This window comes from Camelus bactrianus, chromosome 28 (assembly GCF_048773025.1).
Source record: "Camelus bactrianus isolate YW-2024 breed Bactrian camel chromosome 28, ASM4877302v1, whole genome shotgun sequence".
Lineage (NCBI taxonomy): Eukaryota > Metazoa > Chordata > Mammalia > Artiodactyla > Camelidae > Camelus > Camelus bactrianus.
In genome coordinates, this window is record NC_133566.1 from 7,578,095 (window position 1) to 7,594,635 (window position 16,541).

Consider the following 16,541-nt stretch of genomic DNA (forward strand, 5'->3'; position numbering starts at 1 on the left):
GCAGGAAGTTCAAACCGGCACAAGAAAACAGACTGAGAAACCAGAGTAAAAGTTTCTCCTGCATCCCGTTCCCATTGTGCTAGATGAAAGAACCGCTCTCCACATGCTCAGTTCTGAGAGATAAGTGTGTGTGAAAGCCGTCCTTCACCTAGCTTGTTGGGAACACAAAGTTTCTTTTCAGTTGCAAACTCCACTCCATTCATATATATGGGGAGGTACTAGCTCGAACTCGGTTTTACAGTGAAAACTGCAGGAACTTCAAACCGGCACTAGGAAACAGACTGAGAAACCAGAGTAAAAGTTTCTCCTGCAACCCGTTCCTTTGTGCTAGATGAACGAACGTCTCTCCACATGCTCAGTTCTGAGAGATAAGTGTGTGTGAAAGCTGTCCTTCAACTAGCTTGTTGGGAACAGAAAGTTTCTTTTCAGTTGCAAACTCCTGTCCATACATATATATGGGGAGGTACTAGCTCCAACTCGGATTTACAGTGAAAACTGCAGGAACTTCAAACCGGCACTAGGAAACAGACTGAGAATCCAGAGTCAAAGTTTCCCCTGCAACCCGTTCCCATTCTGCTAGATGAACGAACGTCTCTCCACATGCTCAGTTCTGAGATAATTGTGTGTGAAAGCCGTCCTTCAACTAGCTTGTTGGGAACAGAAATTTTCTTTTCAGTTGCAAACTCCTCTCCATACATATATAAAGTGAGGTACTAGCTCGATCTCGGTTTTACAGTGAAAACTGCAGGAACTTCAACCCGGCACTAGGAAACAGACTGAGAAACCAGAGTAAAAATTTCTCCTTCAACCCGTTCCTTTTGTGCAAGATGAACGAACGTCTCTCCACAAGCTCAGTTCTGGGAGATAAGTGTGTTTGAAAGCCGCCCTTCACCTAGCTTGTTGGGAACACAAAGTTTCTTTTCAGTTGCAAACTCCACTCCAAACATATATATGGGGAAGTAGTAGCTCCAACTCGGTTTTACAGTGAAAACTGCAGGAACTACAAACCGGAAATAGGAAACAGACTGAGAAACAAGAGTAAAAGTTTCTCCTGCAACCCGTTTCCTTTGTGCTAGATGAACGAACGTCTCTCCACATTCTCAGTTCTGAGAGATTAGTGTGTGTGAAAGCCGCCCTTCACCTAGCTTGTTGGGAACACAAAGTTTCTTTCCAGTTGCAAACACCACTCCATACATATATATGGGGAGGTAATAACTCCAACTCGGTTTTACACTGAAAACTGCAGGAACTTCAAACCGGCACTAGGAAACAGACTTAGAAACCAGAGTAAAAGTTTCTCCTGCAAACCGTTCCCTTTGTGCTAGATGAACGAACGTCTCTCCACATGCTCAGTTCTGAGAGATATGTGTGTGTGAAAGCCGCACTTCACCTAGCTTGTTGGGAACACAAAGTTTCTTTTCAGTTGCAAACTCCACTCCAAACATATATATGGGGAGGTACTAGCTCCAACTCGGTTTTACAGTGAAAACTGCAGAACTTCAAACAGGAACTAGGAAACAGACCGAGAAACCAGAGTAAAAGTTACTCCTGCAACCCGTTTCTTTGTGCTAGATGAACGAACGTCTCTCCACATGCTCAGATCTGAGCAATACGTGTGTGTGAAAGCCGTCCTTCACCTAGCTTGTTGGGAACACAAAGTTTCTTTTCAGTTGCAAACTCCACTCCATACATATATATGGGGAGGAACTAGCTCCAACTCGGTTTTACAGTGAAAACTGCAGGAACTGCAAACCGGCACTAGGAAACAGACTGAGAAAAGAGTAAAAGTTTCTCCTGCAACCCGTTCCCTTTGTGCTACATGAACGAACGTCTCTCCACATGGTCAGTTCTGAGAGATAAGTATGTGTGAAAGCCGTCCTTCACCTAGCTTAATGGGAACACAAAGTTTCTTTTCAGTTGCAAACTCCACTCCATACATATATATGGGGAGGAACTAGCTCCAACTCGTTTTTACAGTGAAAACTGCAGGAAATGCAAACCGGCACTAGGAAACAGACTGAGAAACCAGAGTAAAAGTTTCTCCTGCAACCCGTTCCCTTTGTGCTAGATGAACGAACATCTCCCCACATGCTCAGTTCTGAGAGTTAAGTGTGTGTGAAAGCCGTCTTTCACCTAGCTTTTTGGTAACACAAAGTTTCTTTTCAGTTGCAAACTCCAGTCCATACATATATATGGGGAGGTACTAGCTCCAACTCGGTTTTACAGTGAAAACTGCAGGAACTACAAACCGGAAATAGGAAACAGACTGAGAAACAAGAGAAAAAGTTTCTCCTGCAACCCGTTTCATTTGTGCTAGATGAACGAACGTCTCTCCACATTCTCAGTTCTGAGAGATAAGTGTGTGTGAAAGCCGCCTTCACCTAGCTTGTTGGGAACACAAAGTTTCTTTCCAGTTGCAAACTCCACTCCATACATATATATGGGGAGGTAATAACTCCAACTCGGTTTTACAATGAAAACTGCAGGAACTTCAAACCGGAACTAGGAAACAGACTGAGAAACCAGAGTCAAAGTTTCCCCTGCAACCCTTTCAATTTGTGCTAGATGAACGAACGTCTCTCCACATGCTCAGTTCTGAGAGATATGTGTGTGTGAAAGCCGCACTTCACCTAGCTTGTTGGGAACACAAAGTTTCTTTTCAGTTGCAAACTCCACTCCAAACATATATATGGGGAGGTACTAGCTCCAACTCGGTTTTACAGTGAAAACTGCAGAACTTCAAACAGGAACTAGGAAACAGACCGAGAAACCAGAGTAAAAGTTACTCCTGCAACCCGTTTCTTTGTGCTAGATGAACGAACGTCTCTCCACATGCTCAGATCTGAGCAATAAGTGTGTGTGAAAGCCGTCCTTCACCTAGCTTAATGGGAACACAAAGTTTCTTTTCAGTTGCAAACTCCACTCCATACATATATATGGGGAGGTACTAGCTCCAAATCGTTTTTACAGTGAAAACTGCAGGAACTTCAAACCGGCACTAGGAAACAGACTGAGAAACCAGAGTAAAAGTCTCTCCTGCAAACGGTTCCCTTTGTGCTAGATGAACGAACGTCTCTCCACATGCTAAGTTCTGAGAGATAAGTGTGTGTGAAAGCCGTCCTTCACCTAGCTTGTTGGGAACACAAAGTTTCTTTTCAGTTGCAAACTCCACTCCATACATATATATGGGGAGGTACTAGCTGCAACTCGCTTTTACAGTGAAAACTGCAGGAACTTCAAAGCGGTACTAGGAAACAGACTGAGAATCCAGAGTAAAAGTTTCTCCTGCAACCCGTTCCCTTTGTGCTAGATGAACGAACATCTCTCCACATGTTCAGTTCTGAGAGATAAGTGTGTGTGAAAGCCGTCCTTCACCTAGCTTGTTGGGAACACAAAGTTTCTTTTCAGTTGCAAACTCCACTCCATTCATATATATGGGGAGGTACTAGCTCGAACTCGGTTTTACAGTGAAAACTGCAGGAACTTCAAACCGGCACTAGGAAACAGACTGAGAAACCAGAGTAAAAGTTTCTCCTGCAACCCGTTCCTTTGTGCTAGATGAACGAACGTCTCTCCACATGCTCAGTTCTGAGAGATAAGTGTGTGTGAAAGCTGTCCTTCAACTAGCTTGTTGGGAACAGAAAGTTTCTTTTCAGTTGCAAACTCCTGTCCATACATATATATGGGGAGGTACTAGCTCCAACTCGGATTTACAGTGAAAACTGCAGGAACTTCAAACCGGCACTAGGAAACAGACTGAGAATCCAGAGTCAAAGTTTCCCCTGCAACCCGTTCCCATTCTGCTAGATGAACGAACGTCTCTCCACATGCTCAGTTCTGAGATAATTGTGTGTGAAAGCCGTCCTTCAACTAGCTTGTTGGGAACAGAAATTTTCTTTTCAGTTGCAAACTCCTCTCCATACATATATAAGGTGAGGTACTAGCTCGATCTCGGTTTTACAGTGAAAACTGCAGGAACTTCAACCCGGCACTAGGAAACAGACTGAGAAACCAGAGTAAAAATTTCTCCTTCAACCCGTTCCTTTTGTGCAAGATGAACGAACGTCTCTCCACAAGCTCAGTTCTGGGAGATAAGTGTGTTTGAAAGCCGCCCTTCACCTAGCTTGTTGGGAACACAAAGTTTCTTTTCAGTTGCAAACTCCACTCCAAACATATATATGGGGAAGTACTAGCTCCAACTCGGTTTTACAGTGAAAACTGCAGGAACTACAAACCGGAAATAGGAAACAGACTGAGAAACAAGAGTAAAAGTTTCTCCTGCAACCCGTTTCCTTTGTGCTAGATGAACGAACGTCTCTCCACATTCTCAGTTCTGAGAGATTAGTGTGTGTGAAAGCCGCCCTTCACCTAGCTTGTTGGGAACACAAAGTTTCTTTCCAGTTGCAAACACCACTCCATACATATATATGGGGAGGTAATAACTCCAACTCGGTTTTACACTGAAAACTGCAGGAACTTCAAACCGGCACTAGGAAACAGACTTAGAAACCAGAGTAAAAGTTTCTCCTGCAAACCGTTCCCTTTGTGCTAGATGAACGAACGTCTCTCCACATGCTCAGTTCTGAGAGATATGTGTGTGTGAAAGCCGCACTTCACCTAGCTTGTTGGGAACACAAAGTTTCTTTTCAGTTGCAAACTCCACTCCAAACATATATATGGGGAGGTACTAGCTCCAACTCGGTTTTACAGTGAAAACTGCAGAACTTCAAACAGGAACTAGGAAACAGACCGAGAAACCAGAGTAAAAGTTACTCCTGCAACCCGTTTCTTTGTGCTAGATGAACGAACGTCTCTCCACATGCTCAGATCTGAGCAATAAGTGTGTGTGAAAGCCGTCCTTCACCTAGCTTGTTGGGAACACAAAGTTTCTTTTCAGTTGCAAACTCCACTCCATACATATATATGGGGAGGAACTAGCTCCAACTCGGTTTTACAGTGAAAACTGCAGGAACTGCAAACCGGCACTAGGAAACAGACTGAGAAAAGAGTAAAAGTTTCTCCTGCAACCCGTTCCCTTTGTGCTACATGAACGAACGTCTCTCCACATGGTCAGTTCTGAGAGATAAGTATGTGTGAAAGCCGTCCTTCACCTAGCTTAATGGGAACACAAAGTTTCTTTTCAGTTGCAAACTCCACTCCATACATATATATGGGGAGGAACTAGCTCCAACTCGTTTTTACAGTGAAAACTGCAGGAACTGCAAACCGGCACTAGGAAACAGACTGAGAAACCAGAGTAAAAGTTTCTCCTGCAACCCGTTCCCTTTGTGCTAGATGAACGAACATCTCCCCACATGCTCAGTTCTGAGAGTTAAGTGTGTGTGAAAGCCGTCTTTCACCTAGCTTTTTGGTAACACAAAGTTTCTTTTCAGTTGCAAACTCCAGTCCATACATATATATGGGGAGGTACTAGCTCCAACTCGGTTTTACAGTGAAACCTGCAGGAACTACAAACCGGAAATAGGAAACAGACTGAGAAACAAGAGAAAAAGTTTCTCCTGCAACCCGTTTCATTTGTGCTAGATGAACGAACGTCTCTCCACATTCTCAGTTCTGAGAGATAAGTGTGTGTGAAAGCCGCCTTCACCTAGCTTGTTGGGAACACAAAGTTTCTTTCCAGTTGCAAACTCCACTCCATACATATATATGGGGAGGTAATAACTCCAACTCGGTTTTACAATGAAAACTGCAGGAACTTCAAACCGGAACTAGGAAACAGACTGAGAAACCAGAGTCAAAGTTTCCCCTGCAACCCTTTCAATTTGTGCTAGATGAACGAACGTCTCTCCACATGCTCAGTTCTGAGAGATATGTGTGTGTGAAAGCCGCACTTCACCTAGCTTGTTGGGAACACAAAGTTTCTTTTCAGTTGCAAACTCCACTCCAAACATATATATGGGGAGGTACTAGCTCCAACTCGGTTTTACAGTGAAAACTGCAGAACTTCAAACAGGAACTAGGAAACAGACCGAGAAACCAGAGTAAAAGTTACTCCTGCAACCCGTTTCTTTGTGCTAGATGAACGAACGTCTCTCCACATGCTCAGATCTGAGCAATAAGTGTGTGTGAAAGCCGTCCTTCACCTAGCTTAATGGGAACACAAAGTTTCTTTTCAGTTGCAAACTCCACTCCATACATATATATGGGGAGGTACTAGCTCCAAATCGTTTTTACAGTGAAAACTGCAGGAACTTCAAACCGGCACTAGGAAACAGACTGAGAAACCAGAGTAAAAGTTTCTCCTGCAAACGGTTCCCTTTGTGCTAGATGAACGAACGTCTCTCCACATGCTAAGTTCTGAGAGATAAGTGTGTGTGAAAGCCGTCCTTCACCTAGCTTGTTGGGAACACAAAGTTTCTTTTCAGTTGCAAACTCCACTCCATACATATATATGGGGAGGTACTAGCTGCAACTCGCTTTTACAGTGAAAACTGCAGGAACTTCAAAGCGGTACTAGGAAACAGACTGAGAATCCAGAGTAAAAGTTTCTCCTGCAACCCGTTCCCTTTGTGCTAGATGAACGAACATCTCTCCACATGTTCAGTTCTGAGAGATAAGTGTGTGTGAAAGCCGTCCTTCACCTAGCTTGTTGGGAACACAATGTTTCTTTTCAGTTGCAAACTCCAGTGCATACATATATATGGGGAGGTACTAGCTCCAACTCGGTTTTACAGTGAAAACTGCAGGAACTTCAAACCGGCACTAGGAAACAGACTGAGAAACCAGAGTAAATGTTTCTCCTGCAACCCGTTCCCTTTGTGCTAGATGAACGAACGTCTCTCCACATGCTCAGTTCTGAGAGATAAGTGTGTGCTAAAGCCGTCCTTCACCTAGCTTGTTGGGAACACAAAGTTTCTTTTCAGTTGCAAACTCCAATCCATACATATATATGGGGAGGTACTAGCTCGAACTCGGTTTTACAGTGAAAACTGCAGGAACTTTAAACCGGCACTAGGAAACAGACTGAGAAACCAGAGTCAAAGTTTCCCCTGCAACCCTTTCAATTTGTGCTAGATGAACGAACGTCTCTCCACATGCTCAGTTCTGAGAGATAAGTGTGTGTGAAAGCCGTCCTTCACCTAGCTTGTTGGGAACACAAAGTTTCTTTTCAGTTGAAATTCCACTCCATACATATATATGGAGAGGTACTAGCTCCAACTCGGTTTTACAGTGAAAACTGCTGGAATTTCAATCCGGCACAAGAAAACAGACTGAGAAACCAGAGTAAAAGTTTCTCCTGCAACCCGTTCCCTTTGTGCTAGATGAACGAACATCTCTCCACATGTTCAGTTCTGAGAGATAAGTGTGTGTGAAAGCCGACCTTCACCTAGCTTGTTGGGAACACAATGTTTCTTTTCAGTTGCAAACTCCAGTGCATACATATATATGGGGAGGTACTAGCTCCAACTCGGTTTTACAGTGAAAACTGCAGGAACTTCAAACCGGCACTAGGAAACAGACTGAGAAACCAGAGTAAAGGTTTCTCCTGCAACCCGTTCCCTTTGAGCTAGATGAACGAACGTCTCTCCACATGCTCAGTTCTGAGAGATAAGTGTGTGCTAAAGCCGTCCTTCACCTAGCTTGTTGGGAACACAAAGTTTCTTTTCAGTTGCAAACTCCACTCCATACATATATATGGGGAGGTACTAGCTCGAACTCGGTTTTACAGTGAAAACTGCAGGAACTTCAAACCGGCACTAGGAAACAGATTGAGAAACCAGAGTCAAAGTTTCCCCTGCAACCCTTTCAATTTGTGCTAGATGAACGAACGTCTCTCCACATGCTCAGTTCTGAGAGATAAGTGTGTGTGAAAGCCGTCCTTCACCTAGCTTGTTGGGAACACAAAGTTTCTTTTCAGTTGAAATTCCACTCCATACATATATATGGAGAGGTACTAGCTCCAACTCGGTTTTACAGTGAAAACTGCATGAATTTCAATCCGGCACAAGAAAACAGACTGAGAAACCAGAGTAAAAGTTTCTCCTGCAACCCGTTCCCTTTGTGCTAGATGAAAGAACCGCTCTCCACATGCTCAGTTCTGAGAGATAAGTGTGTGTGAAAGCCGTCCTTCACCTAGCTTGTTGGGAACACAAAGTTTCTTTTCAGTTGCAAACTCCACTCCATTCATATATATGGGGAGGTACTAGCTCGAACTCGGTTTTACAGTGAAAACTGCAGGAACTTCAAACCAGCACTAGGAAACAGACTGAGAAACCAGAGTAAAAGTTTCTCCTGCAACCCGTTCCCTTTGTGCTAGATGAACGAACATCTCTCCACATGTTCAGTTCTGAGAGATAAGTGTGTGTGAAAGCCGTCCTTCACCTAGCTCGTTGGGAAAACAAAGTTTCTTTTCAGTTGCAAACTCCAGTCCATACATATATATGGGGAGGTACTAGCTCCAACTCGGTTTTACAGTGAAAACTGCAGGAACTTCAAACCGGCACTAGGAAACAGACTGAGAAACCAGAGTAAAAATTTGTCCTTCAAACCATTCCTTTTGTGCTAGATAAACGAACGTCTCTCCACATGCTCAGTTCTGAGATATAAGTGTGTTTGAAAGCCGACCTTCACCTAGCTTGTTGGGAACACAAAGTTTCTTTTCAGTTGCAAATTCCACTCCAAACATATATATGGGGAAGTACTAGCTCCAACTCGGTTTTACAGTGAAAACTGCAGGAACTACAAACCGGAAATAGGAAACAGACTGAGAAACAAGAGTAAAAGTTTCTCCTGCAACCCGTTTCATTTGTGCTAGATGAACGAACGTCTCTCCACATTCTCAGTTCTGAGAGATAAGTGTGTGTGAAAGCCGCCTTCACCTAGCTTGTTGGGAACACAAAGTTTCTTTCCAGTTGCAAACTCCACTCCATACATATATATGGGGAGGTAATAACTCCAACTCGGTTTTACAATGAAAACTGCAGGAACTTCAAACCGGAACTAGGAAACAGACTGAGAAACCAGAGTAAAAGTTTCTCCTGCAAACCGTTCCCTTTGTGCTAGATGAACGAACGTCTCTCCACATGCTCAGTTCTGAGAGATATGTGTGTGTGAAAGCCGCACTTCACCTAGCTTGTTGGGAACACAAAGTTTCTATTCAGTTGCAAACTCCACTCCAAACATATATATGGGGAGGTACTAGCTCCAACTCGGTTTTACAGTGAAAACTGCAGAACTTCAAACAGGAACTAGGAAACAGACCGAGAAACCAGAGTAAAAGTTACTCCTGCAACCCGTTTCTTTGTGCTAGATGAACGAACGTCTCTCCACATGCTCAGATCTGAGCAATAAGTGTGTGTGAAAGCCGTCCTTCACCTAGCTTAATGGGAACACAAAGTTTCTTTTCAGTTGCAAACTCCACTCCATACATATATATGGGGAGGTACTAGCTCCAAATCGTTTTTACAGTGAAAACTGCAGGAACTTCAAACCGGCACTAGGAAACAGACTGAGAAACCAGAGTAAAAGTTTCTCCTGCAAACGGTTCCCTTTGTGCTAGATGAACGAACGTCTCTCCACATGCTAAGTTCTGAGAGATAAGTGTGTGTGAAAGCCGTCCTTCACCTAGCTTGTTGGGAACACAAAGTTTCTTTTCAGTTGCAAACTCCACTCCATACATATATATGGGGAGGTACTAGCTGCAACTCGCTTTTACAGTGAAAACTGCAGGAACTTCAAAGCGGTACTAGGAAACAGAATGAGAATCCAGAGTAAAAGTTTCTCCTGCAACCCGTTCCCTTTGTGCTAGATGAACGAACATCTCTCCACATGTTAAGTTCTGAGAGATAAGTGTGTGTGAAAGCCGTCCTTCACCTAGCTTGTTGGGAACACAATGTTTCTTTTCAGTTGCAAACTCCAGTGCATACATATATATGGGGAGGTACTAGCTCCAACTCGGTTTTACAGTGAAAACTGCAGGAACTTCAAACCGGCACTAGGAAACAGACTGAGAAACCAGAGTAAATGTTTCTCCTGCAACCCGTTCCCTTTGTGCTAGATGAACGAACGTCTCTCCACATGCTCAGTTCTGAGAGATAAGTGTGTGCTAAAGCCGTCCTTCACCTAGCTTGTTGGGAACACAAAGTTTCTTTTCAGTTGCAAACTCCACTCCATACATATATATGGGGAGGTACTAGCTCGAACTCGGTTTTACAGTGAAAACTGCAGGAACTTTAAACCGGCACTAGGAAACAGACTGAGAAACCAGAGTCAAAGTTTCCCCTGCAACCCTTTCAATTTGTGCTAGATGAACGAACGTCTCTCCACATGCTCAGTTCTGAGAGATAAGTGTGTGTGAAAGCCGTCCTTCACCTAGCTTGTTGGGAACACAAAGTTTCTTTTCAGTTGAAATTCCACTCCATACATATATATGGAGAGGTACTAGCTCCAACTCGGTTTTACAGTGAAAACTGCTGGAATTTCAATCCGGCACAAGAAAACAGACTGAGAAACCAGAGTAAAAGTTTCTCCTGCAACCCGTTCCCTTTGTGCTAGATGAACGAACATCTCTCCACATGTTCAGTTCTGAGAGATAAGTGTGTGTGAAAGCCGACCTTCACCTAGCTTGTTGGGAACACAATGTTTCTTTTCAGTTGCAAACTCCAGTGCATACATATATATGGGGAGGTACTAGCTCCAACTCGGTTTTACAGTGAAAACTGCAGGAACTTCAAACCGGCACTAGGAAACAGACTGAGAAACCAGAGTAAAGGTTTCTCCTGCAACCCGTTCCCTTTGAGCTAGATGAACGAACGTCTCTCCACATGCTCAGTTCTGAGAGATAAGTGTGTGCTAAAGCCGTCCTTCACCTAGCTTGTTGGGAACACAAAGTTTCTTTTCAGTTGCAAACTCCACTCCATACATATATATGGGGAGGTACTAGCTCGAACTCGGTTTTACAGTGAAAACTGCAGGAACTTCAAACCGGCACTAGGAAACAGATTGAGAAACCAGAGTCAAAGTTTCCCCTGCAACCCTTTCAATTTGTGCTAGATGAACGAACGTCTCTCCACATGCTCAGTTCTGAGAGATAAGTGTGTGTGAAAGCCGTCCTTCACCTAGCTTGTTGGGAACACAAAGTTTCTTTTCAGTTGAAATTCCACTCCATACATATATATGGAGAGGTACTAGCTCCAACTCGGTTTTACAGTGAAAACTGCAGGAATTTCAATCCGGCACAAGAAAACAGACTGAGAAACCAGAGTAAAAGTTTCTCCTGCAACCCGTTCCCTTTGTGCTAGATGAAAGAACCGCTCTCCACATGCTCAGTTCTGAGAGATAAGTGTGTGTGAAAGCCGTCCTTCACCTAGCTTGTTGGGAACACAAAGTTTCTTTTCAGTTGCAAACTCCACTCCATTCATATATATGGGGAGGTACTAGCTCCAACTCGCTTTTACAGTGAAAACTGCAGGAACTTCAAACCAGCACTAGGAAACAGACTGAGAAACCAGAGTAAAAGTTTCTCCTGCAACCCGTTCCCTTTGTGCTAGATGAACGAACATCTCTCCACATGTTCAGTTCTGAGAGATAAGTGTGTGTGAAAGCCGTCCTTCACCTAGCTCGTTGGGAAAACAAAGTTTCTTTTCAGTTGCTAACTCCAGTCCATACATATATATGGGGAAGTACTAGCTCCAACTCGGTTTTACAGTGAAAACTGCAGGAACTTCAAACCGGCACTAGGAAACAGACTGAGAAACCAGAGTCAAAGATTCCCCTGCAACCCTTTCCCTTTGTGCTAGATGAACGAACGTCTCTCCACATGCTCAGTTCTGAGAGATATGTATGTGTGAAAGCCGTCCTTCACCTAGCTTGTTGGGAACACAAAGTTTCTTTTCAGTTGAAATTCCACTCCATACATATATATGGAGAGGTACTAGCTCCAACTCGGTTTTACAGTGAAAACTGCAGGAAGTTCAAACCGGCACAAGAAAACAGACTGAGAAACCAGAGTAAAAGTTTCTCCTGCAACCCGTTCCCTTTGTGCTAGATGAAAGAACCGCTCTCCACATGCTCAGTTCTGAGAGATAAGTGTGTGTGAAAGCCGTCCTTCACCTAGCTTGTTGGGAACACAAAGTTTCTTTTCAGTTGCAAACTCCACTCCATTCATATATATGGGGAGGTACTAGCTCCAACTCGCTTTTACAGTGAAAACTGCAGGAACTTCAAACCGGCACTAGGAAACAGACTGAGAAACAAGAGTAAAAGTTTCTCCTGCAACCCGTTCCTTTGTGCTAGATGAACGAACGTCTCTCCACATGCTCAGTTCTGAGAGATAAGTGTGTGTGAAAGATGTCCTTCAACTAGCTTGTTGGGAACAGAAATTTTCTTTTCAGTTGCAAACTCCTGTCCATACATATATATGGGGAGGTACTAGCTCCAACTCTGTTTTACAGTGAAAACTGCAGGAACTTCAAACCGGCACTAGGAAACAGACTGAGAATCCAGAGTCAAAGTTTCCCCTGCAACCCGTTCCCATTCTGCTAGATGAACGAACGTCTCTCCACATGCTCAGTTCTGAGATAATTGTGTGTGAAAGCCGTCCTTCAACTAGCTTGTTGGGAACAGAAATTTTCTTTTCAGTTGCAAACTCCTCTCCATACATATATATGGGGAGGTACTAGCTCGATCTCGGTTTTACAGTGAAAACTGCAGGAACTTCAAACCGGCACTAGGAAACAGACTGAGAAACCAGAGTAAAAATTTCTCCTTCAACCCGTTCCTTTTGTGCAAGATGAACGAACGTCTCACCACAAGCTCAGTTCTGAGAGATAAGTGTGTTTGAAAGCCGACCTTCACCTAGCTTGTTGGGAACACAAAGTTTCTTTTCAGTTGCAAACTCCACTCCAAACATATATATGGGGAAGTACTAGCTCCAACTCGGTTTTACAGTGAAAACTGCAGGAACTACAAACCGGAAATAGGAAACAGACTGAGAAACCAGAGTAAAAGTTTCTCCTGCAACCCGTTCCCTTTGTGCTAGATGAACGAACATCTCTCCACATGTTCAGTTCTGAGAGATAAGTGTGTGTGAAAGCCGTCCTTCACCTAGCTTGTTGGGAACACAATGTTTCTTTTCAGTTGCAAACTCCAGTGCATACATATATATGGGGAGGTACTAGCTCCAACTCGGTTTTACAGTGAAAACTGCAGGAACTTCAAACCGGCACTAGGAAACAGACTGAGAAACCAGAGTAAATGTTTCTCCTGCAACCCGTTCCCTTTGTGCTAGATGAACGAACGTCTCTACACATGCTCAGTTCTGAGAGATAAGTGTGTGCTAAAGCCGTCCTTCATCTAGCTTGTTGGGAACACAAAGTTTCTTTTCAGTTGCAAACTCCACTCCATACATATATATGGGGAGGTACTAGCTCGAACTCGGTTTTACAGTGAAAACTGCAGGAACTTCAAACCGGCACTAGGAAACAGACTGAGAAACCAGAGTCAAAGTTTCCCCTGCAACCCTTTCAATTTGTGCTAGATGAACGAACGTCTCTCCACATGCTCAGTTTTGAGAGATAAGTGTGTGTGAAAGCCGTCCTTCACCTAGCTTGTTGGGAACACAAAGTTTCTTTTCAGTTGAAATTCCACTCCATACATATATATGGAGAGGTACTAGCTCCAACTCGGTTTTACAGTGAAAACTGCAGGAAGTTCAATCCGGCACAAGAAAACAGACTGAGAAACCAGAGTAAAAGTTTCTCCTGCAACCCGTTCCCTTTGTGCTAGATGAAAGAACCGCTCTCCACATGCTCAGTTCTGAGAGATAAGTGTGTGTGAAAGCCGTCCTTCACCTAGCTTGTTGGGAACACAAAGTTTCTTTTCAGTTGCAAACTCCACTCCATTCATATATATGGGGAGGTACTAGCTCCAACTCGCTTTTACAGTGAAAACTGCAGGAACTTCAAACCGGCACTAGGAAACAGACTGAGAAACCAGAGTAAAAGTTTCTCCTGCAACCCGTTCCCTTTGTGCTAGATGAACGAACATCTCTCCACATGTTCAGTTCTGAGAGATAAGTGTGTGTGAAAGCCGTCCTTCACCTAGCTTGTTGGGAAAACAAAGTTTCTTTTCAGTTGCAAACTCCAGTCCATACATATATATGGGGAAGTACTAGCTTCAACTCGGTTTTAGAGTGAAAACTGCAGGAACTTCAAACCGGCACTAGGAAACAGACTGAGAATCCAGAGTAAAAGTTTCTCCTGCAACCCGTTCCCTTTGTGCTAGATGAACGAACGTCTCTCCACATGCTCAGTTCTGAGAGATATGTATGTGCTAAAGCCGTCCTTCATCTAGCTTGTTGGGAACACAAAGTTTCTTTTCAGTTGCAAACTCCACTCCATACATATATATGGGGAGGTACTAGCTCGAACTCGGTTTTACAGTGAAAACTGCAGGAACTTCAAACCGGCACTAGGAAACATACTAAGAAACCAGAGTCAAAGTTTCCCCTGCAACCCTTTCAATTTGTGCTAGATGAACGAACGTCTCTCCACATGCTCAGTTCTGAGAGATAAGTGTGTGTGAAAGCCGTCCTTCACCTAGCTTGTTGGGAACACAAAGTTTCTTTTCAGTTGAAATTCCACTCCATACATATATATGGAGAGGTACTAGCTCCAACTCGGTTTTACAGTGAAAACTGCAGGAAGTTCAATCCGGCACAAGAAAACTGACTGAGAAACCAGAGTAAAAGTTTCTCCTGCAACCCGTTCCCTTTGTGCTAGATGAACGAACATCTCTCCACATGTTCAGTTCTGAGAGATAAGTGTGTGTGAAAGCCGTCCTTCACCTAGCTTGTTGGGAAAACAAAGTTTCTTTTCAGTTGCAAACTCCAGTCCATACATATATATGGGGAAGTACTAGCTTCAACTCGGTTTTACAGTGAAAACTGCAGGAACTTCAAACCGGCACTAGGAAACAGACTGAGAATCCAGAGTAAAAGTTTCTCCTGCAACCCGTTCCCTTTGTGCTAGATGAACGAACGTCTCTCCACATGCTCAGTTCTGACAGATAAGTGTGTGCGAAAGCCGTCCTTCACCTAGCTTGTTGGGAACACAAAGTTTCTTTTCAGTTGAAAATCCACTCCATACATATATATGGGGAGGTACTAGCTCGAACTCGGTTTTACAGTGAAAACTGCAGGAACTTCAAACCGGCACTAGGAAACAGACTGAGAAACCAGAGTCAAAGATTCCCCTGCAACCCTTTCCCTTTGTGCTAGATGAACGAACGTCTCTCCACATGCTCAGTTCTGAGAGATAAGTATGTGTGAAAGCCGTCCTTCACCTAGCTTGTTGGGAACACAAAGTTTCTTTTCAGTTGAAATTCCACTCCATACATATATATGGAGAGGTACTAGCTCCAACTCGGTTTTACAGTGAAAACTGCAGGAAGTTCAAACCGGCACAAGAAAACAGACTGAGAAACCAGAGTAAAAGTTTCTCCTGCATCCCGTTCCCTTTGTGCTAGATGAAAGAACCGCTCTCCACATGCTCAGTTCTGAGAGATAAGTGTGTGTGAAAGCCGTCCTTCACCTAGCTTGTTGGGAACACAAAGTTTCTTTTCAGTTGCAAACTCCACTCCATTCATATATATGGGGAGGTACTAGCTCCAACTCGCTTTTACAGTGAAAACTGCAGGAACTTCAAACCGGCACTAGGAAACAGACTGAGAAACCAGAGTAAAAGTTTCTCCTGCAACCCGTTCCTTTGTGCTAGATGAACGAACGTCTCTCCACATGCTCAGTTCTGAGAGATAAGTGTGTGCTAAAGCCGTCCTTCATCTAGCTTGTTGGGAACACAAAGTTTCTTTTCAGTTGCAAACTCCACTCCATACATATATATGGGGAGGTACAAGCTCGAACTCGGTTTTACAGTGAAAACTGCAGGAACTTCAAACCGGCACTAGGAAACAGACTGAGAAACCAGAGTCAAAGTTTCCCCTGCAACCCTTTCAATTTGTGCTAGATGAACGAACGTCTCTCCACATGCTCAGTTTTGAGAGATAAGTGTGTGTGAAAGCCGTCCTTCACCTAGCTTGTTGGGAACACAAAGTTTCTTTTCAGTTGAAATTCCACTCCATACATATATATGGAGAGGTACTAGCTCCAACTCGGTTTTACAGTGAAAACTGCAGGAAGTTCAATCCGGCACAAGAAAACAGACTGAGAAACCAGAGTAAAAGTTTCTCCTGCAACCCGTTCCCTTTGTGCTAGATGAAAGAACCGCTCTCCACATGCTCAGTTCTGAGAGATAAGTGTGTGTGAAAGCCGTCCTTCACCTAGCTTGTTGGGAACACAAAGTTTCTTTTCAGTTGCAAACTCCACTCCATTCATATATATGGGGAGGTACTAGCTCCAACTCGGTTTTACAGTGAAAACTGCAGGAAGTTCAATCCGGCACAAGAAAACAGACTGAGAAACCAGAGTAAAAGTTTCTCCTGCAACCCGTTCCCTTTGTGCTAGATGAAAGAACCGCTCTCCACATGCTCAGTTCTGAGAGATAAGTGTGTGTGAAAGCCGTCCT